This window comes from Ascaphus truei, unplaced genomic scaffold, assembly GCF_040206685.1.
Source record: "Ascaphus truei isolate aAscTru1 unplaced genomic scaffold, aAscTru1.hap1 HAP1_SCAFFOLD_1363, whole genome shotgun sequence".
Lineage (NCBI taxonomy): Eukaryota > Metazoa > Chordata > Amphibia > Anura > Ascaphidae > Ascaphus > Ascaphus truei.
The window spans coordinates 25072-49767 of NW_027454242.1; the positions used below are offsets into that span (position 1 = coordinate 25072).

A 24696-nucleotide genomic window follows, 5' to 3' on the forward strand; every position below is an offset into this window, starting at 1 on the left:
TGCTTAATAGTGTATCTTAAGGTATGGACAAAGACCCAGAAGAGATTCTTTTGGGCCATAAGGTAGCAGATGGCCCTGGGGACGCCGCTATGTCTAGGATTTAAGTGCTGTTCAAAGAGTTTTATCACCCTCACTGTTTATCCGAAGCCCAAACCAGGGCAGGTCTTAAGTGTTCCAGTTAACACCTTTCAACAAAGGTTTTCCTGCCAGAACTCCAAATGGTAGACTGTCTGGCATTCCTGACGTAAATGTGGGGCTTCAGAAATGAGACCCCCAGAGTTCTACTGCGCATGTGCCAACTAGCAGGGGGGCATGGGTCAGAATGCTTTCCCACGTTAGTGAGTGGCTGGAGGTAATTGTAAACCAATCCCCTGTGCTTAAGGTTAAGAATAGAAGGAGAATGGTTTATAAACTGCTGTCCACCCATATATCCTTTGTCTTCGTTTGCTGATATGGTTACCTGATATCACCTGAATGATTTCCTCACTGCTGAAAGAAATGCTACATCATACTTCTCATTCCCCAACCCTTAAGTAAGTGTACTTCTTGTTCGTTACTGTATTATCTGTTGTGTTCACCTATATTCTAAGGAATAAATACAATTTATTATATCTTAAGCCTCGTTCAGTTCAAACCCAATTATTTTTGTGTAATATTAATAAGCCTGTGGAAGCTATCGTCACAAGGAGGTATTATAGTGTGTATTGTGGGGAGAATTAGTGTGTGTGTTGTTTGGGAGTGATATTCGGGAGGATTGTGTGTGCAGAAGGAAGAATGAGTGAGGGGGGAGTAAGGGAGCAGGATTGAATGAGAGGGGGTCATTGAGTGATAGCGGGGAGGGGAGGGAAGAGTGAGGAGAGTGGGTGTAGGAGGGAGCAGTGCAAGAGACCGTCGGGGGCAGAATACATGGTGAGAAGGGAGGCTGCCTAGAAGCATAAAAATCTACTTCACCACTGTTCTGTACTCTCTTCAATACTCTGTGTTACAGATCTCTCTGGCAAGAAATGGGGTCCAATGGAAAAGACTGCTCTAAATAAGATAGTATAAATGAACACAGAGAGAAATTCCAAAGAGTAACCCAAGAAAATACAAGTGAAATCTAATCGTAAGGTAATTAGTCCCATTAAGTGAAATACATAAAGGAATAGTCCATAAAAAAGCACAAAGGAAAAAAATAGGAGTACTTTATTGTGATGTTACATTTCAGAGAATATAAAATTATAGGAAAACAATTCCACTTTGTTCAGAAAACCAGAAAGTCTTGGTCCCAGGTGGACTGAATTTTTATTGCAAATAAGTTCCTTAATACACAAGTAAAGAATATAGTTACTTATTCTATTCTCTACTGTAAGACGTGCCACATTGCCCAATATTTGGGTACAGTGCCCAGATTGTGACCATGCACTACAGAGGTGAGATTCCCCCAACTCCAATTTGCTACACACTCCAAGAGAGATTATTGTGATCAGAGGTGGAATGAGAGGGGTGAGAAGGGTCGCTGCCCAGGGAGTAGCCTGACAGGGGGTACAGAAATCTCTTTTGGTGCATATATTGCGGAGCTGCATTGATTGACTTGTCAATCAGCTCTGCTGCCTATCCCATTGACATCATGATCCGGCACTGTGATCAGCTGCAGCGCTGACCCAGGTGTGTTAGTGCAGCACTTTACAGGGAGGGAACAGAGGTTGTGGATGACAGATGCTGGGGATAGGCCATGAGTACGGGCCAGAGTAAGGTGGAGACTTTCTGTACTCTGCATACAGGACACTGCATGCATGACAGTGTCTGTGTGTGTGTGTGTGTGTGTGTGTATTCCAAGTGTCAGTGTGCATAAGTAAGTGTGCTCTGTAAGTATGCCTGTGTGGCAGGTATAGGGGGGTGGTTCAGCTGGAGGAACTTATCCAGGCACAAAAGCACATAGATGCCCCAGATTATACCACCCCAAATGCTGATAATATCCTGCTGCACTTTACAGAAGATGATGCAGATGTCAGTGGGTGGTGGGTTCATTAAATCCATCCATCATATCATAGCCACACTGTGCATATGATGTACTGAATCAATCACAGGAAGACATCTCCATGGTAGGGGTAGAAGTTAACAGAATATGTCCAGCACTGTGGTGTGTAGCCCATAAATAATAATTGTGCACATTACAGAACATACTTGCAACTGCAAGATCATTTTGCTGCTTGTAGTGTTTGCTCTTGTCCTGTGCAGTGTTGTCGTAGATCCGTCTCTTCAGTGTTCACTGCAATAAAAGTAAGACATTGCATTAATATTACAGAAGTTTGGGAGCTGAAATCCCACTATGCTGCAGACATTTTCCCTTTGCATAAGATTCTTGTGATTATATCTCAATGATGATCAATAACAACTACATCATAACACAGCCGCTCAATACAAAATATGTATTTGCTATCAATGGTCATGGAGGCCAAACGTCACACAATGTACAGATATACTGCTGCGGCCGAGTTTATTCGAGCATTTGCCCGTTCTTGGCCGCAGCAGTAACCTGGCGCGCGCCGGAGGGTGCCGGGCGCACGCCGAAGCAGCGGAGGAGCGCCCTCCGATCGGGGCTTTCTCCCTTCCGCTGCCGGGTCCGTCGGGTCCCCCGGAACCCCCTGCCGCTGTCCCCCACATCGCGGGACACCAGTGCTCCCTCGGGGAGCCCTGGACGCGCGTGCAGGGGGCGCAGGCACCCGATGACGCGTGACCGTGCATCGGTGATGCGCGGCACGCTGAGGGAGTGCGGCTAGCACGCCGGGGCATCCCCCGGCTTGCGGTGCTAGCCGTGCTTCAATAAAACGTGTCGGTAGTGTAGCAAGGATTATTTCTTCCTCTGGTGCATTATGATGGGATGTGTTGTAAGATTCTGCATTATTAGCATCACTGAATCTTTTGGAAACTGAGTAATATTCTATGTTTTAATGCAATATTATGGATGATCAGCCGGTAAAATAAAGCTTACTGTATCTGTAGCCATGCTCTACCCATGATGTGCTGAATCAATGACTGCAGAGTGATTCAGAGTGGTAAACATGACTGGAACTCATCTCTGAATAGAGGACAGAACAGCAGTGCAGAGTAGGAGGTGAATGTATCTCAAATGGAAGACTTAGTAGCTGTGTGGGGAGTAGACAGTACAGACTGATCAAATAAATAGTTAAAGGAGTATCTTCAACATTACTTGGCTTTGTTATCAACATTGAAGTTTCTCTTGTTTTTTCTGTTCTTTAAATCACTACTACTGATGCCATGTGTAACCTGTACTGAGAGATATACTCTACTGGCCTAGATGAAACCATATGATGCAAACAGGATTCATCCCACTCCAGATTCATATGATTGCACCACTTCAACCTTTAATAAAACACATAGAACTACAGCAGTGCGCTACTGCACATGTTCTTGTTATGAATGGTAGTAGATGTGGTCCTTGGGTCAATACTTCATACAGCAGCCACACTCTACTCATGATGTATTGAATCAACAAAAACCTGCATGGTACAGATCACAGGAAGGGTAGAGTAGAGGGGAATATGTCCAATGCGAAACCCTTAGCAGCTGGATTGTGTGGAGTCAACAAAACGACAAATACTAAATGAGAAATATACACATTGCTTATCTGTCTCTGTGTAGTCATTTTCCTCCTCTTCAACTGTCCTTCAAAATTTCTCTTCTGCCAGTAAAGAAACACATGGCTTCAATATTCACTGTTCTTCCCTCCTGAAATAAAAGTTAAGCATTGCATGGTTATGATCATACATACAATGAACCTTGCGCCAAACCATGTGATCCAAAGTAAATCCACCTCCCTCCCATAGCTGTGTTCCTTCTAGAGCTTCTACCACACAAGTCATTAATGTTCGTGACACTGTACTGCAGTCACAGTCTGCACACAAAGTACTGAATCAATTACATCACACTGAAAAGGCAGTCTACATGATGCAATAGTTATCCATAATAACTCTGTCATGCAAATGACAGGAAAACCTATATGTATATCATTAGGGGAGAGGGGAAAAATAAATAAAAAATAAGTGCGACAAATAAAAACAGATTATAGGAAAGTAAATCCTTGCCCTGGGAACTTTACAATCTAATAGAAATGTTAGAAGACTTAAAGAGAGGCAGCAGTTGGGGGAAGAAGTGCAGTAGATGACAATGCTTGTCCTTAATGGTGGGTACAATTAGTAGAAAGCACATCTTGGGAACAATAGTTGTTAGCAGTGACTGTGGGTGTGGGACAGTAGCCACGAGTCAAAGTTTTTTAAATGCTTGATTTAAGTCGTGAATTTTAAGATTGGTCTTACATGTGGGTGGAAGAGGTTATGTTGGCATATACTGAGTGTGAGGAAGTTTCACATGTACGGTGCAGTGATGGAAAATGGTTTCAGGCAAGTGAGAGAACAGTAGAGGTGAAAGAAGTTTACAGGAGACAGTTATGGTTATAGTGCAAGAGACAAGCAAGGGCATAACGAGAGATCAAAGATGATATGCAAGAAGGAGCAGATTAATGGAGAGCCTTAACAAAAAGGTAAGGAGGAGAACTTTGTAGGTGATACAAAAACTTGATGGGATGCCAGGACAGGGATTTAAGGAGATGAGCAGAGACTGTTGTGGGAGAAAGTGAGATAATTCAAGCAGCAGAGTTTTGCATAGGAGAAAGTTGTGAAGCATGGAGGCCTGTTAGTAGTATGTTAAAATAACCTATAGGATAACAGTATACATTGGAGTTTTAGCAGTAGGTTGAGAGGGGAAAGGGAAGATCTTGGCAATATTACAGAGAAAGAGGCAACACATTTTACCCATAGCCGTGCATGTGAATGGAGATGGAATTGAAGAGCCAAATGTTACTCCTATGCAACATGTTTGATGACAAGATAGATGGTAGTACTGTTTACTGTGATGGAGAAAGGGGATAATATGAGCCCAGTGTTAGACATTAAGTTTAAGGCAGTGGAGTGCCATCCATGAGCATATAGCCAGGAGACAACCCAAGAGTAGGGACTGGATTGCAGGAGTGAGAACAGGGGTGGATAGATTTGTGTGTGTATCATCCGCATAGAGATTATATCTAAGGCCAAAAGCATTGATGAAGTCACCAAATGATAGTATGTAGAGAGAAAGAGAGATCTCAGAACAGAGCCCTGATGTATACCCACAGACAGATCAATAGAAGACGAAGACATGTTAGCAACAGAGATGGAGAATGTGTGACAGGAAAGTTATGATGAAAACCAGGATAGAACTTTGTTACGGATACCAAGAGCGAGTTTAGAATATGAAGGAGGAGAGTGATTGAGAGCATCAAACGCAGCCGATAGATCAAGTAGGATTAGTAGGGAAAAACCTTGGGAATTAGCTTTAAGCACAGTCTGTAGAACGTGCTGTACGAAAGGCAGGTTGTAAAGGATCCAGGAGGGCATGTGATTTAAGAATGTTGACACTAGCAATTAGAAGGCAAACAGCATGAGGGATACAGAGCGGTAGTTAGTAAGGCACATAGGGTGTAGTTTGTTTCTGACAAAAGGGTGACCGCTACAGGCTTAAAGTAAGAGGGCAAAAATCCAGAGAATAGGGAGAAATTGAAGATGTGGGTGAGAGTGGGGACTAAGAGATGCAGTAAGGTGTGAGGGGATACGATCTAGAGGGCATGTGGTAGAGGGAGAATAGAAGATGATTAGCTTCCAGCTCTGTAAGAGAAGAAAAGGAGTCAAGTGCAGAAGGAGATTTGGGTAGAAGGAGAGAAGGGGGAAGGGACAGAAGGAATCTCCTTTTGGGTGGCATCCACCTTGCCTCTGAAGTAGTCAAATGCTTGAGGAGAAGTGAAGGAAGGATGGCAAGTGGGAGGAGAAGGTCAGTGGAGGGAGTCAAATACAGAGAAAAAAAACAGCGTAAATTAAATTTGAGTGTTGATGAGTGTGGAAAAAAGTAGTGTATTTAGCCCTAGAGAGCAGCTTTATACAGGACAGGAGACATTTTTACTGTAGAAAAATCAAACAAAGTGTGAGATTTCCTCCGTAGGTATTAAGAACAGCGAGTGGAAGTGTGATGAGTGTGTTTGGGAATTTAGCCAAAGGTGTGGGTTAGAGGGATGAGTGTGTCAGAGCCTATAGGGGGCATATAGATAGGAGGATAGCATTGTAAGAGTTAATAAGATTGTTAGTTTAAGCAGAAAGAAAGAGAGAGAAGAGAGAAGAGAGGTTAGAGTAGATGTCAGAGGAGAGTTTAATTAAGCAGAGGCAAATCAGTGGGACAGGTAAGATGCGGTGAGGGGAATGACTGATTGTGACTGATGAGAGCAGAAGAGGTTATGTACAACTAGAGCCTTGTTAGTAAGAGTGGACATTCCAGAGGGCACAGGAGAAGGGAAGAGAAAAGTAAGGAAAGGAATGTGGATTACATTAGATAGGTTAACACTCTTAGTAGGGAGGCCTGATGTGTATATGAGCCGGTCCAAGATTATAAGAGATATCCCCCAACATCAGCGAGCATAGAAGGAGACACAGAGATAGGGATATGTAGAGAGAGAAGGGCGTCAAGAGAATGAGACAGATAGGCGTAGAGAGAGGAGACATAGAGAGATGGGGCTTTGAGAGGGGGGCGTAGAGAATGAGGGAAGGTGGAAGAGAATAGGATGTGCAGGAGTGCATTTCATTGAGCAGTGCAGAAATAGCTGCAATAGAGGTCTGTACAAATGGTGCTTTGTGTAGACACATGCAAAGGTAGGGGAAGGAAAGTGTATAGAACATGTGGATAAAAGCAGGAGTGTGGAAGTTAGAGAAATTAGAAAAGTTTTACAGAGGAGTGAGGAAACAGTAAACAGAAAGAACAAGAGAGAGGTTACATTGGGATGACGTGCTGTGGTAGAGAGAAATGCTAGGAGAGAGCCTCCAGATATTAGAGGACATGAATTGAGAGAGCAAATGTATAAATCAAAACCGGAGGGGGAGGTATAGCACGAAAGCTTGCACAGCAGTTGATGAAGATTATAGTCTTAAAGTTGCGTGTACCTGTCAGGGCACTCAAGAAGGTCAATGCTCACAAGTGCAGAGTTCATGAAGAAATGCTGAATCCAGTTCCCCTCCAATTTAATTTTAATATAACTTTTTCATTCTTCATTACTGCAAAAAGCAAACAAAACAAAACCACATTGCATTACTATTTTCAAAATGGATTGAATGACATATTCAACAGTAACTGTGTTATGCCAATATTGCCTTCTCACTCGTAGGCCAGTACGGTCAGGTACCCAGTACTGATAAAACAATAAGTGCCCGTACTAAGTACCAATATGAATTATAAGGAAATGTAAAATCTCCAGGTCTCTCTCCATCTCTGCAACAGATATATGGATAAGCCCATATTAAGGCATCACGTGACCGGAGCCGTCACTGACTGGGTATACGCAAAGATGCAGGGAGATGCAAAGAAAGGGAGGGAGACAGGGAGAAGATGGGAAACGGAGGGAGGCACGGATGGCAGGCCTCTCTCTTTCACTGGTGCATGCAAGGAGCTGGTCCCAACATCCACAAAGTGTGTGTGTATTATTGGTTGTGTTTTATGGCGGTAGGAGGATAGTGTGTATATTGTGTGTGTGTGTGGGAGTATTATATTGTGTGTAGGGTATTATAGTGTGTATATTATGTTGAGGTGCAGAGGAGAGTGTTAGATTGGGTATCTTGTGTTAGGGGGTATTGTGTATATTGTGTTTAAGACTATAATATTATTGGGGAGATTATTATTGAGGAGGTATTAAAGTGTGTATTGTGGGGAGTATTAGTGTATGTATTATTTGTGGGTGACAGATGCTGTGGGTAGGCCAAGAGTACGGGCCAGACTAAGGTGGAGACTTTCTGTACTCTGCATACAGGACTCTACATGCACTGCAGAGGTGAAATTCCCCCAACTCCAATTTGCTACACTCTCCAAGAGAGAATATTGTGATCAGAGGTGGAAGATGAGCAGGGTCACTGCCCAGGGAGTAGCCTGTCAGGGGGCATGGAAATCTCTTTTGGTGCGTATGTTGCCACGTGGCATTGATTGACCGGTCAATTAGCACTGCTTCCTATCACAGTGACATGATCCGGTGCTGTGATCGGTTGCAGCGCTGACCAAGGTGTGTTAGTGCAGCAATTTACAGGGAGGGAACAGAGGTTGTGGGTGACAGATGCTGGGGGTAGGCCAAGAGTACGGGCCAGAGCAAGGTGGAGATATTCTGTACTCTGCATGCCCATCCTGCATGCCCAGGACTCTGCATGCATGCCAGTGGCTGTGGGGTGTGTGTGTAGGTATGCCAAGTGTCAGTGTGCATAAGTAAGTGTGCTGTGTGTGTAAGTAAGTTTGCCTGTGTGGCAGGAGGTGTAGGGGGGTGGGGGGCGGGGGGCGGTTCAGCTGGAGGACTTTACCCAGCACAAAAGCACATAGATGCCTCTGATTATATCACCCCAAATGCTGATAATATCCTGCTGTAGATGCACTTTACAGAAGATGATACAGATGTCATCAGTGTTTGGTGGGTTCATTAAATCAATCCATCATATAATAGCCACACTGTGCATATGATGTACTGAATCAGTAACACCAATCACAGGAAGACATCTCCATGGTAGGGGTAGTGTTGAAGTTAACAAAATATGTCCAGCACTGTGGTGTGGAGCCCATACATAATAATTGTGCACATTACCAGAACAACATATTGTCAACTGCATGATCATTTTGCTGCTTGTAGTGTATACTCTTGTCCTGTGCAGTGTTGTAGTAGATCCGTCTCTTCGGTGTTCACTGCAATAAAAGTAAGACATTGCATTAATATTACAGAAGTTTGGGGGCTGAAATCCCACTATGCTAATGACAGTTTCCCTTTGCATAAGATTCTTGTGATTATATCTCAATGATGATCAATAACAACTACATCATAACACAGCTGCTCTATACAGAATATGTATTTGCCATCAATGGTCATGGAGGCAATATGTCACACAATGTACATATATAGCAAGGATTATTTCTTCCTCTGGTGTATTATGATGGGAGGGTGAGATTCTGCATTATCAGCATCAGTAAATCTGTAGGAAACTGAGTGATATTCTATTTTTTAATGCAATATTAGGGTAAAATAAAGCTTGCTGTATCTATAGCCATGCTCTACCCATGATGTGCTGAATCAATGACTGCAGAGCGATTTAGAGTGGTAAACATGACTTGAACTCATCTCTGAATAGAGGGTAGCACAGTAGTGCAGAGTAGAAGGTGAATGTATCTCAAATGGAAACCCTTAGCAGCTGTGTGGGGAGTAGACAGTACAGACTGACCAAGTAAATAGTAAAAAGTAGTAACTTCAACATTACTTGGTTTTGTTCTCCACTCCTGTTTTTCTGTTCTTTAAATCACTAATACTGATGCCATATGTAACCTGTACTGAGAGTTATATACTCTACTGGCCTAGATCAAATTAAATGATGCAAACAGGATCCCTCCCACTCAAGATTCATATGATTGCACCACCTCAACCTTTCATAGCAATAACATAGAACTGCAGCAGTGCGCTACTGCACATGTTCTTGTTATGAATGGTAGTAGATGTGGTCCTTGGGTCAGTACTTCATACTGTAGCCACACTCTATTCATGATGTATTGAATCAACAAAAATCTGCATGGTACAGGTCACAGGAAGGGGTGGAGTAGAGGTGAATATGTCCAATGCGAAACCCTTAGCAGCCGGATTTTTTGGAGTCAATAAAACGACAAATACTAAATGAGAAATATACACATTGCTTATCTGTCTCTGTGTAGTCATTTTCCTCCTCTTCAACTGTCCTTCAATTTTCTATTTTGCAAGAAAATGAACACATGGCTTCAATATTCACTTCTGTTCTGCAGTCTTTCCTCTTGAAATAAAAAAGTTAAGCATTGCATTATTATTATTATAATTATTATTGACGATACATACAATGAACCTTGCTCCAAACCATGTGATACAAAGCAAATCCACCTCCCTCCCACAGCTGTGCTCCTTCTAGAGCTTCTACCACACAAGTTATTCATGTCAGTGAAACTGTACTGCAGTCCCGGTCTGCACACAATCTACTGAATCAATGACATCACACTGTGTCACACAATGTCATGCTAACGACAGGAAACAATCTTTGTATATATCTTTGTATATATAATAATAATAATAATAAAAAAAATAAGACAGGACAGACACTCCTACATTGCAATCAATAGAAAATAACTGGGACAGGCACTTCAAGGATGCATACGGTCCCGGATAAACTGTAGCTACCTATACACGTGTGCCTTGTCTCTAGACTCTGCATATATCTCTATTTATATACCACCCATTGTGTACTCAGCGCTTTACAAGAGAGACCAAAAAGTACAGGAAATTATTATACGATAAGTTCAACAAACAAAAACAGACAATAGGAAAGTAAATCCCTGTCCTGGGTAGTTTACAATCTAAGAGAAATGTAAGGAGACTTACAGAGAGACAACAGGTGGGGGAACAAGTGCAGTAGATGACAATGCTTGTCCTTAATGGTGGGTACTTGTAGTATAAAGCACTTCTTGGGAACAATAGTTAGTGACTGAATGAGTGACAGTAGCAACGAGTAAAAGCTATTGAAATGCTTCATTTAAGTTGTGAATTTTAAGGTTGATCTTAAATGTGGGTGGAAGAGGGTATGTTGGCATATACTGAGTGTGTGTGAGTTTCACAGGTAAATTGATGGGAAAGGGTTTCAGGCAAGAGAGCGAGTGCGCAGTAGAGGTGTAAGAAGTATAATGGAGACAGTTATTAGTAGAGCTTAGGAGACGAGGAAGGGCATAACGAGACCAAAGATGATATGTAGGAAGGAGCAGATGAATAGAGAATAGTGTTGGACTGGGTCCTCAACTATAAAAAAATGGGTAACGGGTACCCGGCCAAAATGAAAGGTTCTACCCGGTCGGGTACACGGTTTGGCACTTACCTTCCGGGTGGCGGTGACATCTAGGATCAGCAGCAGTCCTGTGACGGTGGCAGCATCTGTGGTGTCTTCAGCCGGCGGGGGAGCTGCAGGCTCACAGACACAGCTTACCTGCTTCGGTGCTGTGGAAGTGATTCCTGCAGCTCCCCCCGCCAGGTGAAGACACCTCTGATGCTGCCAACATCAGAGGACTGCTGCTGCTGATCCTAGATGTCTTAGGAAAGGTAAGTATAAAAGATTATTTCCAGCTGCCCTGACATTACCCGACGCCGGGTATTACCCGGCCAAGTCCACTTCTCAGTGGCCGGTTTCGAGTAATGTCCGGGTAGCTGGAAATGTGTCGGGTAACGCCGGGTACTCGGTACACCACTAATAGAGAACCTTAACAAAAAGGTAAGGAGGAGAACTTTGTAGGTGATCTGAAACTTGATGGGAAGCAAGGAGAGGGATTTAAGGAGGAGGAGGAGATGAGCAGATACTGTTGTGGGAGAAAGGGAAATTATTCAAGCAGCAGAGTTTTGGATAGATTGCAAATGAGAAAGTTGTGAAGCAGGGAGCCCTGTTAGCAGTATGTTAACCCATACGATAAGGGCATGCATTGGCGTTTTAGCAGTAGATTGACAGAGAAAAGGGCAAATCTTGGAAATATTACAGAGAAAGAATCGACAAACTTTAGCCAGTGTCGTGAATGAAGATGGAAAGGGAAGAGTCAAATGTTACTCCTAGGCAATGTGCTTTCATGACAGGATGATGGTAGTACTGTTTACTGCGATGGAGAAAGGTGATATTAGGCCAGATTTAGGGGGAAATATGAGGAGCTCAGTTTTAGACATTAGGTTTAAGGCAGAAGAGTGTCATCCATGGAGGATATAGCCAGGAGGCGACCCGAAACTAGGAACTAAATTGCAGGAGTGACGGTAGGGTGGATAGGTGTGTGTATCATCTGCATAGAGATGATATCAAGGGCCAAAATAGTTGATAAGGTCAACTAGTGATAGTATGTAGTGAGAGAGGTCCCAGAACAGAGTCCTGAGGTATACCAACAGACAAAACAACAGGAGACAAAGACACGTTAGCAACAGAGATGGAGAATGTGTGATGGAGAAGTATGATGAAAACCAGGATATAAGTTTGCTGCGGATACGAAGAAAGAGTTTAGAATATGAATGAGAAGAGTGATTGACAGTATCAAAAGCAGAAGAGAGATCAAGCAGGATTAGTAAGTAAAATGGACCTTGGGAATTTTCTTTATGTACATAATTGGTTACATTGGGAAAGGCAGATTGTGAAGGGCCCAGAGGAGCATGTGATTTAAGAATGTTGATCAAACGGGAGATCACAAGACGTTCTAGCAATTAGGAGGCAAATGGTAGGACGGATACAGGGCGATAGTTAGAAATTCACACAAGGTCAAGGTTATTTTTGAGAATAGGGGTGACCACTGCATGCTTAAAAGGAAGAGTTGAAAGAGCCAAAGGATATGGAGGAATTGAAGATGTGGGTGAGAGTGAGAATATAGGATTGAGAGGGCATGTGGTAGAGGGAGAAGAGAAGATCAGGTTCCAGCTTTGTGACAGGAGAAAAGGAGTCAAGAGTGCAATGAGATCTAGATAGAAAAAGAGAGAGGGGGAAGGGAGAGAACGAATCTACTTGTGGATGGCATCCACCTTGCCTCAAGTGAGCAAAGGCTTGAGGAGAAATAAAGGATGGATGTTAAGTGGGAGGAGAAAGTCAGTGGTGGGACTCAAATACATAGAAGACAGTGTGAATGAAATTGGAGTGTTGATGAGTGAGGAAAAAGTAGTGTTTGACCTTAAAAAAAGGAGCAGAGTTTTACAGAACAGGACAAAGGTTTAGTGTAGAAAATCAGACTGTGAGATTTCCTCCATAGGTGTTAAGAGCAGCAGTGTGATGTGATGAAGTGTGATGAGAGCGTGCTTGTGAATTAAACCAATGCATGGGTTAGGCTGCGTCTATAGTAAGCACGCAACAGAAGGCAAAGTTAGCGCATGCCTGTCGCTCCAGCAATCCCCGCACTGAGGTCCGAGGCGACGGGGAGGCCCTGCATCGCTCGCACGCACTGTGGACGACCAAGCGTGTGCCCATGATAATCACGGCCTTAGAGGGATGAGTGTGTCAGAGCCTAGAAGGGGCATATAGATGATGGAGGAGGAGGGAGGAGGAGATGATAGCATTGTAAGAGTTAACAAGATAGTTAGTTTAAGCAGAAAGTGAGGAGAGGTTAGAGATAAGGGTAGATGTCAGAGGAGAGAGTTCAATTAAGCTGAGGTATCGAGTAGGACAGGGGTGAGGGGAATGAGAAGTGGTGGATGATGAGAGCAGAAGAGGTCATGTACAAATAGACCATGTTAGTCGTAGAGCAGACATTCCAGAGGGCACGTGAGAAGGGAAGAGTAAAGTGAGACAAGGAATGTGGATTACATTAGATGGGTTAATACGCTTAGCAGGGAGGTGGAGAGAGAGGCAAGAGGCAGAGGGTGGTGTAGGGGTAGAGGAAGAGATGTTGCATGTACCTTGTCAGAACATTAAAGAACGTCAATTCACACTGGTGCAGAGTTGATGATGAAATGCTGAATCCAGTTCACGTCCAATTCAATTTTAACAGAAATGTTTCATTCTTCATTACTGCAAAAAAAAAAAAGTAAAAAACAATGCATTACTATTTTCAAAATGGATTGAATTCCCCCACCAATGACTATGTGTTACCAATATATCCCTCTCAGTCCCACTGCAGCACATACTGTACCAGTGTGAAAGTAAGAAGGTACACAGTACCGGTAAAACAATACGTGCCGGTACTATGCACCATATGAATTATAAGGGGATGTAAATCTCCCAGTCTCTCTCCATATCCGCAACAGAGCGGGCTCCGGTCAGTGGCATGGATGCCCATATATGGGTATGCTCATATTTGGGCATCCCATGTCACTGACCGGAGCCGGCTCTGAGTATAGGGATATATGCGGAGACGCAGAGGTGCAAGGAAATGGGAGGAGGCACGGTGAGAAACAGGGAGAGACCACAGGAAGATAGAGGGCAACAACTTCCACAAGGTACTTGTATGGGTATAATTGTTTGTATTTTGTGCAGAGGGGGTAATTTCAGATAAAATACAATTCTCCACCCTCTACGAAACAATTCCACTTTGTTCAGTAAGCCAGAAAGTCTTGGTCCCATGTGGACTGAATTTAATGCAAATAAGGTCCTTAATACACAAGTAAAGAATAAAGTTACTTATTCTCTACTGTAAGAAGTGCCACATTGCCCACTATTTGGGTCCTGTGCCCAGATTGTGACCATGCATGGCAGAGGTGAGATTCCCCCAACTCCAATTTGCTACACTCTCCAAGAGAGATAATTGTGATCAGAGGTGGAACTAGGGGAGGGTGTGAGCAGGGTCACTGCCCAGGGAGTAACCTGACTGGGGGCACGGAAATCTCATTTAGTGCATATGTTGCGGCACTGCATTGATTGACCGGTCAATCTGCACTGCTGCCTGTCACAGTGACATCCTGATCGGGCACTGTGATCAGCTATAGCACTGACCCAGGTGAGATAGTTCAGCACTTTACAAGGAGGGAACAGATGTTGTGGGTGACAGATGCTGGAGGTAGGCCAAGACTGTTGGCCAGAGTAACGTGGAGACTTACTGCACTCTGCATGCCCATCCTCTCCCTGACATCAGGGGAAGGAAGTGGCCCTGGGGTGTGTGTAGGTATGCCAGATGTCAGTGTATGCATAAGTAAGTATGCCTGTGTAGTGGGAGGTGTAGGGGCGTTAAGCTGGAGGACTTAAAACAGGCACAAAAGCACATAGATACCTCTGATTATACCGCACCAAATGCTGATAATATCATGCTGTAGCTGCACTTTACAGAAGATGATGCAGATGTCATCATTGGTTGGTGGGTTCATTAAATCAATCCATCATATCATAACCACACTGTGCATATGATGTACTGAATCAGTAACACCAGGAAGACATCTCCATGTTAGGAGTAGAGTTGAAGTTAACAGAATATGTCCAGCACTGTGGTGTGTAGCCCATAAATAATAATTGTGCACATTACCAGAACAACATACTGTCAACTGCAAGATCATTTTGCTGCTTGTAGCGTATGCTCATCCTGTACAGTGTTGTAGTAGATCCGTCTCTTCAGTGTTCACTGCAACAAAAGTAAGACATTGCATTAATATTACAGACGTTTGGGGGCTGAAATCTCACTTCGCTGCGGACAATTTCCCTTTGCATAAGATTCTTGTGATTATGTCAATGATGATCAATAACTGCATCATAACACAGCCGCTCTATACAGAAGATGTACTTGCTCTCATTGGTCATGGAGGTAATACGTCACACAATGTACAGATATAGCAAGGATTATTTCTCCCACTTGTGCATTATGGCATTATGATGGGAAATGTTGTCAGATTCTGCATTATCAGCATCACTGAATCTTTTGGAAATTAAGTGATATTCTATGTTTTAATGCAATATTATGGGTGATCAGCCGGTAAAATAATAATAGCTTGCTGTATCTGTAGCCATGCTCTACCCATGATGTGCTGAACCAATGACTGCAGAGAGATTCAGAGTGCTAAACATGACTGGAACGCATCTCTGAATAATGGGCAGCAAAGCAGTGCAGAATAGGAGGTGAAAGTATTTAAAATGGAAGATCCTTAGCAGCTGTGTGGAGAGTAGACAGTACAGACTGACCAAGTAAATGGTAAAAGGAGTAACTTCAACATTACTTGGCTTTGTTCTCCACATTGAAGCTTTCCTCCTCTTTAAATCACTAATACTGATGCCATGTGTAACCTGTACTGAGAGTTATATAATCTACTGGCCTAGATGAAACCATATGATGCAAACAGGATCCATCCCACTCCAGATTCATAGAATTGAACCACCTCAACCTTTCATAACAATCACATAGAACTGCAGCTGTGCGCTACTGCACATGTTCTTGTTATGAATGGTAGTAGATGTGGTCCTTGGGTCTTTACTTCATACTGTAGCCACACTCTACTCATGATGTATTGAATCAACGAAAACTTGCATGGTTCAGATCACAGGAAGGGGTAGAGTAGAGATGAAAATATTCAATGTGAAACCCGTAGCAGCCGGATTGTGTGGAGTCAATAAAACGACAAATACTAAATGGTAAATGAGAAATATACACATTGCTTATCTGTCTCGGTGTAGTAATTTTCCTTCTCTTCAACTGTCCTTCAAATTTTCTCTTTTGCAAGAAAAGGAACACATGGCTTCAATATTCACTTCTGTTCTGCAGTCATCCCTCCTGAAATAAAAGTTAAGCATTGCATTGTTATTATGATAATACATACAATAAACCTTGCTCCAAACCATTTGATGCAAAGCAAATCCACCTCCCACCCACAGCGGTGCTCCTTCTAGAGCATGCATGTCAAACTCCAGTCCTCGAGGGTCCCAAACAGGCCAGGTTTTCAGTAGGGATATCCTGAAAACCTGGCCTGTTTGCTGCCCTCGAGGACTGGAGTTTGACATCCTTGTTCTTGAGCTTCTACCACGCAAGTAATCCATGTGAGTGACACTGTACTGCAGTCCTGGTCTGCACACAATCTACTGAATCAATGACATCACACTGTAAAGGCAATCTACAAGATGTATTAGTTGTCCACACTTCCGAAATGTTACTTTTATGTCCAAATCACTTATTCCCATGACCTGATATTTGTATTTGTTATTTATAGGATTGTCACAAAGAGTTGATGAGGTCACCAAATGATAGTATGTAGAGAGAAAGAGAGATCTCAGAACAGAGCCCTGATGTATACCCACAGACAGATCAATAGAAGACGAAGACATGTTAGCAACAGAGATGGAGAATGTGTGACAGGAAAGTTATGATGAAAACCAGGATAGAACTGTGTTACGGATACCAAGAGAGAGTTTAGAATATGAAGGAGGAGAGTGATTGAGAGCATCAAACGCAGCAGATAGATCAAGTAGGATTAGTAGGGAAAAGTGACCTTGGGAATTTGCTTTAAGCACAGTCTGTAGAACGAGCTGTACGAAAGGCAGGTTGTAAAGGATCCAGGAGGGCATGTGATTTAAGAATGTTGACATTCTAGCAATTAGGAGACAAACAGCAGGAGGGATACAGGGCGGTTGTTAGTAAGGCACATAGGGTGTAGGTTGTTTCTGAGAAAAGGGTGACCACTACAGGCTTAAAGTAAGAGGGTAAAGAGCCAGAGAATAGGGAGGAATTGAAGATGTGGGTGAGAGTGGGGACTAAGAGATGCAGTAAGGTGTGAGGGGATACGATCTAGAGGGCATGTGGTAGAGGGAGAAGAGAAGATGATTAGCTTCCAGCTCTGTAAGAGAAGAAAAGGAGTCAAATGCAGAAGGAGAATTAGGTAGAAGGAGAGAAGGGGGAAGGGACAGAAGGAATCTCCTTGTGGGTGGCATCCACCTTGCCTCTGAAGTAGTCAAATGCTTGAGGAGAAGTGAAGGAAGGATGGCAAGTGTGAGGAGAAGGTTAGTGGAGGGAGTCAAATACAGGGAAAAAAAGACAGCGTAAATTAAATTTGAGTGTTGATGAATGTGAAAAAAAAGTAGTGTGGTTTGGCCCCAGAGAGCAGCTTTATACAGGACTGGAGACATTTTTACTGTAGAAAAATCAAATATCAATTGTGTGATTTCCTTCATAGGCATTAAGAACAGCGAGTGGAAGTGTGATGAACATGTTTGGGAATTTAGCCAAGGGTGTGGGCTAGAGGGACAAGTGTGTCAGAGCCTAGAGGGGGCATATAGATAGGAGGATAGCATTGTAAGAGTTAATAAGATTGTTAGTTTAAGCGGAAAGAGAGAGAGAGGTTAGAGTAGATGTCAGAGGAGAGTTTAATTAAGCAGAGGAAAATCAGTGGGACAGGTAAGATGGGGTGAGGGGAATGACTGATTGTGAATGATGAGAGCAGAAGAGGTCATGTACAACTAGAGCCTTGTTAGTCAGAGAACGGGCATTCCAGATGGCATAGGAGAAGGGAAGAGAAAAGTAAGGAAAGGAATGTGGATTACATTAGATAGGTTAACACTCTTAGCAGGGAGGCAGAGGCAGGGAGGCCCGATGTGTATATGAGCAGGTTCAAGATTATAAGAGATATCCCACACATCAGCAAACATAGAAGGAGACACAGAGATAGGTGTAGAGAGAGACAGAGATAGCTCTATGTAGAGAGAGAGGGACGTAGAGAGAATGAGACAGATAGGCGCAGAGAGAGGGGGCGCAGAGAGAGGAGGCGCCAAAAGAGGGGGCGCAGAGAGAGGGGGCACAGAGAATAGGATATTAAAGAGTGCTTTTCATTGAGCAGTGCAGAAATAGCTGCAATAGAGGTCTGTACAAATGGTGCAGTGTGTAGACACATGCAAAGGCAGGGGAAGGAAAGAGGAGAACATGTGGATAAAAGCAGGAGTGTGGAAGTTAGAGAAATTAGAAAAGTTTAACAGAGGAGTGAGGAAACAGCAAGCAGAAAGAACAAGAGAGAGGTTACATTGGGATGACGTTCTGTGGTAAAGAGAAAATGCTAGGAGAGAGCTTTCAAATATTAGAGGACATGAATTGAGGGAGCAAATGTATAAATCAAAACCTGAGGGGGAGGTATAGCACGAAAGCTTGCACAGCAGATTATAGTCTTAATGTTGCGTGTACCTGTCAGGGTATTCAAGAAGTTAAATTCTCACAAGTGCAGAGTTCATGATGAAATGCTGAATCTAGTCCCCCTCCAATTTAATTTTAATATAACTTTTCCATTCTTCATTACTGCAAAAAGCAAACAAAACAAAACCACATTGCATTACTATTTTCAAAATGGATTGAATGGCATATTCAACAGTGACTGTGTGATGCCAATATTCCCCACTCACTCGTAGTGAAGCACATATTGTACTAGTGTTGAAAGTAGGCCGGTAGAGTCAGGTACGCAGTACTGATAAAACAATAAGTGCCCGTCGTAAGTACCAGCTCCGCAACAGTGCGGGCATCACATTAGTGACGTGGATGAACATATATGGATAAGCCCATATTAAGGCATCACGTGACCAGAGCCGTCACTGACTGGGTATACGTAAAGACGCAGGGAGATGCAAGGAAAGGGAGGGAGAGAGAGAGACAGGGAGAAGATGTGAAACGGAGGAAGGCACGGATGGAGGGAGTTCTTCCGAGCTTCTGCGGGCCTCTCTCTTTCACTGGTGCATGCCGGGAGCTGGTCCCAACATCCACAAAGTGTGTGTGTATTATTGGTTGTATTTTATGGGGGTAGGAGGGTAGTGTGTATATTGTGTGTGTGGGAGTATTATATTGTGTGTAGAGGTGCAGAGGAGAGTACTAGATTGTGTATCTTGTGTAAGGGTGTTGTGTATATTGTGTTTGGAGCTATAATATTATTGGGGAGATTAGTATTGAGGAGGTATTATAGTGTGTATTGTGGGGAGTATTAGTGTGTGTATTGTTTGTGGGTGACAGATGCTGGGGGTATGCAGCAATCCCTGCACTGAGGTCCGAGGCGGCTCTGCATCGCTCGCACACACTGTGGATGACCAAGCATGTGCCCATGATAATCATGGCCTTAGAGGGATGAGTGTGTCAGAGCCTAGAAGGGGCATATATATGATGGAGGAGGGAGGAGGAGGAAGGAGGAGGAGGAGATGATAGCATTGTAAAAGTTAACAAGATAGTTAGTTTAAGCAGAAAGTGAGGAGAGGTTAGAGATAAGGGTAGATGTCAGAGGAGAGAGTTCAATTAAGCTGAGGTATCGAGTAGGACAGGGGTGAGGGGAATGAGAGGTTGTGGATGATGAGAGCAGAAGAGGTCATGTACAAATAGACCTTGTTAGTCAGAGAGCAGTCATTCCAGAGGGCACGTGAGAAGTGAAGAGTAAAGTGAGACATGGAATGTGGATTACATTAGATGGGTTAATACGCTTAGCAGGGAGGTGGAGAGAGAGAGGCAAGAGGCAGAGAGTGGTGCAGGGGTTGAGGAAGAGATGTTGCATGTACCTTATCAGAACATTAAAGAACATCAATTCACACTGGTGCAGAGTTGATGATGAATCCAGTTCACCTCCAATTCAATTTTAACAGAAATGTTTCATTCTTCATTACTGAAAAAAAAGAAAAGTAAAAAACATTTCATTACTATTTTCAAAATGGATTGAATTCCCCCAACAATGACTATGTGTTACCAATATATCCCTCTCAGTCCCACTGCAGCATATACTGTACCAGTGTGAAAGTAGGAAGGTACACAGTACCGGTAAAACAATACGTGCCGGTACTATGCACCATATGAATTATAAGGGGATGTAAATCTCCCAGTCTCTCTCCATATCCGCAACAGAGCGGGCTCCGGTCAGTGGCATGGATGCCCATATATGGGTATGCTCATATTTGGGCATCCCATGTCACTGACCGGAGCCGGCTCTGAGTATAGGGATATATGCGGAGACGCAGAGGTGCAAGGAAATGGGAGGAGGCACGGTGAGAAACAGGGAGAGACCACAGGAAGATAGAGGGCAACAACTTCCACAAGGTACTTGTATGGGTATAATTGTTTGTATTTTGTGCAGAGGGGGTAATTTCAGATAAAATACAATTCTCCACCCTCTACGAAACAATTCCACTTTGTTCAGTAAGCCAGAAAGTCTTGGTCCCATGTGGACTGAATTTAATGCAAATAAGGTCCTTAATACACAAGTAAAGAATAAAGTTACTTATTCTCTACTGTAAGAAGTGCCACATTGCCCACTATTTGGGTCCTGTGCCCAGATTGTGACCATGCATGGCAGAGGTGAGATTCCCCCAACTCCAATTTGCTACACTCTCCAAGAGAGATAATTGTGATCAGAGGTGGAACTAGGGGAGGGTGTGAGCAGGGTCACTGCCCAGGGAGTAACCTGACTGGGGGCACGGAAATCTCATTTAGTGCATATGTTGCGGCACTGCATTGATTGACCGGTCAATCTGCACTGCTGCCTGTCACAGTGACATCCTGATCGGGCACTGTGATCAGCTATAGCACTGACCCAGGTGAGATAGTTCAGCACTTTACAAGGAGGGAACAGATGTTGTGGGTGACAGATGCTGGAGGTAGGCCAAGACTGTTGGCCAGAGTAACGTGGAGACTTACTGCACTCTGCATGCCCATCCTCTCCCTGACATCAGGGGAAGGAAGTGGCCCTGGGGTGTGTGTAGGTATGCCAGATGTCAGTGTATGCATAAGTAAGTATGCCTGTGTAGTGGGAGGTGTAGGGGCGTTAAGCTGGAGGACTTAAAACAGGCACAAAAGCACATAGATACCTCTGATTATACCGCACCAAATGCTGATAATATCATGCTGTAGCTGCACTTTACAGAAGATGATGCAGATGTCATCATTGGTTGGTGGGTTCATTAAATCAATCCATCATATCATAACCACACTGTGCATATGATGTACTGAATCAGTAACACCAGGAAGACATCTCCATGTTAGGAGTAGAGTTGAAGTTAACAGAATATGTCCAGCACTGTGGTGTGTAGCCCATAAATAATAATTGTGCACATTACCAGAACAACATACTGTCAACTGCAAGATCATTTTGCTGCTTGTAGCGTATGCTCATTCTGTACAGTGTTGTAGTAGATCCGTCTCTTCAGTGTTCACTGCAACAAAAGTAAGACATTGCATTAATATTACAGACGTTTGGGGGCTGAAATCTCACTTCGCTGCGGACAATTTCCCTTTGCATAAGATTCTTGTGATTATGTCAATGATGATCAATAACTGCATCATAACACAGCCGCTCTATACAGAAGATGTACTTGCTCTCATTGGTCATTGAGGTAATACGTCACACAATGTACAGATATAGCAAGGATTATTTCTCCCACTTGTGCATTATGGCATTATGATGGGAAATGTTGTGAGATTCTGCATTATCAGCATCACTGAATCTTTTGGAAATTAAGTGATATTCTATGTTTTAATGCAATATTATGGGTGACCAGCCGGTAAAATAATAATAGCTTGCTGTATCTGTAGCCATGCTCTACCCATGATGTGCTGAACCAATGACGGCAGAGAGATTCAGAGTGCTAAACATGACTGGAACGCATCTCTGAATAATGGGCAGCAAAGCAGTGCAGAATAGGAGGTGAAAGTATTTAAAATGGAAGATCCTTAGCAGCTGTGTGGAGAGTAGACAGTACAGACTGACCAAGTAAATGGTAAAAGGAGTAACTTCAACATTACTTGGCTTTGTTCTCCACATTGAAGCTTTCCTCCTCTTTAAATCACTAATACTGATGCCATGTGTAACCTGTACTGAGAGTTATATAATCTACTGGCCTAGATGAAACCATATGATGCAAACAGGATCCATCCCACTCCAGATTCATAGAATTGAACCACCTCAACCTTTCATAACAATCACATAGAACTGCAGCTGTGCGCTACTGCACATGTTCTTGTTATGAATGGTAGTAGATGTGGTCCTTGGGTCTTTACTTCATACTGTAGCCACCCTCTACTCATGATGTATTGAATCAACGAAAACTTGCATGGTTCAGATCACAGGAAGGGGTAGAGTAGAGATGAAAATATTCAATGTGAAACCCGTAGCAGCCGGATTGTGTGGAGTCAATAAAACGACAAATACTAAATGGTAAATGAGAAATATACACATTGCTTATCTGTCTCTGTGTAGTAATTTTCCTTCTCTTCAACTGTCCTTCAAATTTTCTCTTTTGCAAGAAAAGGAACACATGGCTTCAATATTCACTTCTGTTCTGCAGTCATCCCTCCTGAAATAAAAGTTAAGCATTGCATTGTTATTATGATAATACATACAATAAACCTTGCTCCAAACCATTTGATGCAAAGCAAATCCACCTCCCACCCACAGCTGTGCTCCTTCTAGAGCATGCATGTCAAACTCCAGTCCTCGAGGGTCCCAAACAGGCCAGGTTTTCAGTAGGGATATCCTGAAAACCTGGCCTGTTTGCTGCCCTCGAGGACTGGAGTTTGACATCCTTGTTCTTGAGCTTCTACCACGCAAGTCATCCATGTGAGTGACACTGTACTGCAGTCCTGGTCTGCACACAATCTACTGAATCAATGACATCACACTGTAAAGGCAATCTACAAGATGTATTAGTTGTCCACACTTCCGAAATGTTACTTTTATGTCCAAATCACTTATTCCCATGACCTGATATTTGTATTTGTTATTTATAGGATTGTCACAAAGAGTTGATGAGGTCACCAAATGATAGTATGTACAGAGAAAGAGAGATCTCAGAACAGAGCCCTGATGTATACCCACAGACAGATCAATAGAAGACGAAGACATGTTAGCAACAGAGATGGAGAATGTGTGACAGGAAAGTTATGATGAAAACCAGGATAGAACTGTGTTACGGATACCAAGAGAGAGTTTAGAATATGAAGGAGGAGAGTGATTGAGAGCATCAAACGCAGCAGATAGATCAAGTAGGATTAGTAGGGAAAAGTGACCTTGGGAATTTGCTTTAAGCACAGTCTGTAGAACGAGCTGTACGAAAGGCAGGTTGTAAAGGATCCAGGAGGGCATGTGATTTAAGAATGTTGACATTCTAGCAATTAGGAGACAAACAGCAGGAGGGATATAGGGCGGTAGTTAGTAAGGCACATAGGGTGTAGGTTGTTTCTGAGAAAAGGGTGACCACTACAGGCTTAAAGTAAGAGGGTAAAGAGCCAGAGAATAGGGAGGACTTGAAGATGTGGGTGAGAGTGGGGACTAAGAGATGCAGTAAGGTGTGAGGGGATACGATCTAGAGGGCATGTGGTAGAGGGAGAAGAGAAGATGATTAGCTTCCAGCTCTGTAAGAGAAGAAAAGGAGTCAAATGCAGAAGGAGAATTAGGTAGAAGGAGAGAAGGGGGAAGGGACAGAAGGAATCTCCTTGTGGGTGGCATCCACCTTGCCTCTGAAGTAGTCAAATGCTTGAGGAGAAGTGAAGGAAGGATGGCAAGTGTGAGAAGAAGGTTAGTGGAGGGAGTCAAATACAGGGGAAAAAAGACAGCGTAAATTAAATTTGTGTGTTGATGAATGTGGAAAAAAAAGTAGTGTGGTTTGGCCCAAGAGAGCAGCTTTATACAGGACTGGAGACATTTTTACTGTAGAAAAATCAAACATCAAGTGTGAGATTTCCTTCATAGGCATTAAGAACAGCGAGTGGAAGTGTGATGAACATGTTTGGGAATTTAGCCAAGGGTGTGGGTTAGAGGGACGAGTGTGTCAGAGCTTGAAGGGGCATATAGAGGATAGCATTGTAAGAGTTAATAAGATTGTCAGTTTAAGCAGAAAAAGAGAGAGAGAGAGCAGAGAGGTTAGAGTAGATGTCAGAGGAGAGTTTAATTAAGCAGAGGAAAATCAGTGGGACAGGTAAGATGGGGTGAGGGGAATGACTGATTGTGAATGATGAGAGCAGAAGAGGTCATGTACAACTAGAGCCTTGTTAGTCAGAGAACGGACATTCCAGAGGGCATAGGAGAAGGGAAGAGAAAAGTAAGGAAAGGAATGTGGATTACATTAGATAGGTTAACACTCTTAGCAGGGAGGCAGAGGCAGGGAGACCCGATGTGTATATGAGCAGGTTCAAGATTATAAGAGATATCCCACACATCAGCAA

The 24696-nt window shown here is 43.2% G+C and overlaps 2 long non-coding RNA genes across 2 annotated transcripts; both read right to left on the minus strand.

The window, feature by feature from the left end:
• Nucleotides 1-1294: 1294 nt before the first annotated feature.
• On the minus strand, nucleotides 1295-15888 carry LOC142475750 (uncharacterized). The gene is made up of 7 exons (XR_012791117.1): nucleotides 15073-15888; nucleotides 13517-13628; nucleotides 9782-9899; nucleotides 8696-8793; nucleotides 7023-7133; nucleotides 3623-3732; nucleotides 1295-2251 (listed from the first exon to the last, which is right to left on the minus strand). It is a non-coding gene; the product is annotated as an uncharacterized LOC142475750 (long non-coding RNA).
• A 314-nt stretch (nucleotides 15889-16202) lies between these two features.
• On the minus strand, nucleotides 16203-22181 carry LOC142475751 (uncharacterized). Its single transcript, XR_012791118.1, has 4 exons — nucleotides 21594-22181; nucleotides 20046-20149; nucleotides 18700-18810; nucleotides 16203-16308 (listed from the first exon to the last, which is right to left on the minus strand). It is a non-coding gene; the product is annotated as an uncharacterized LOC142475751 (long non-coding RNA).
• Between the last annotated feature and the right edge of the window lie 2515 nt (nucleotides 22182-24696).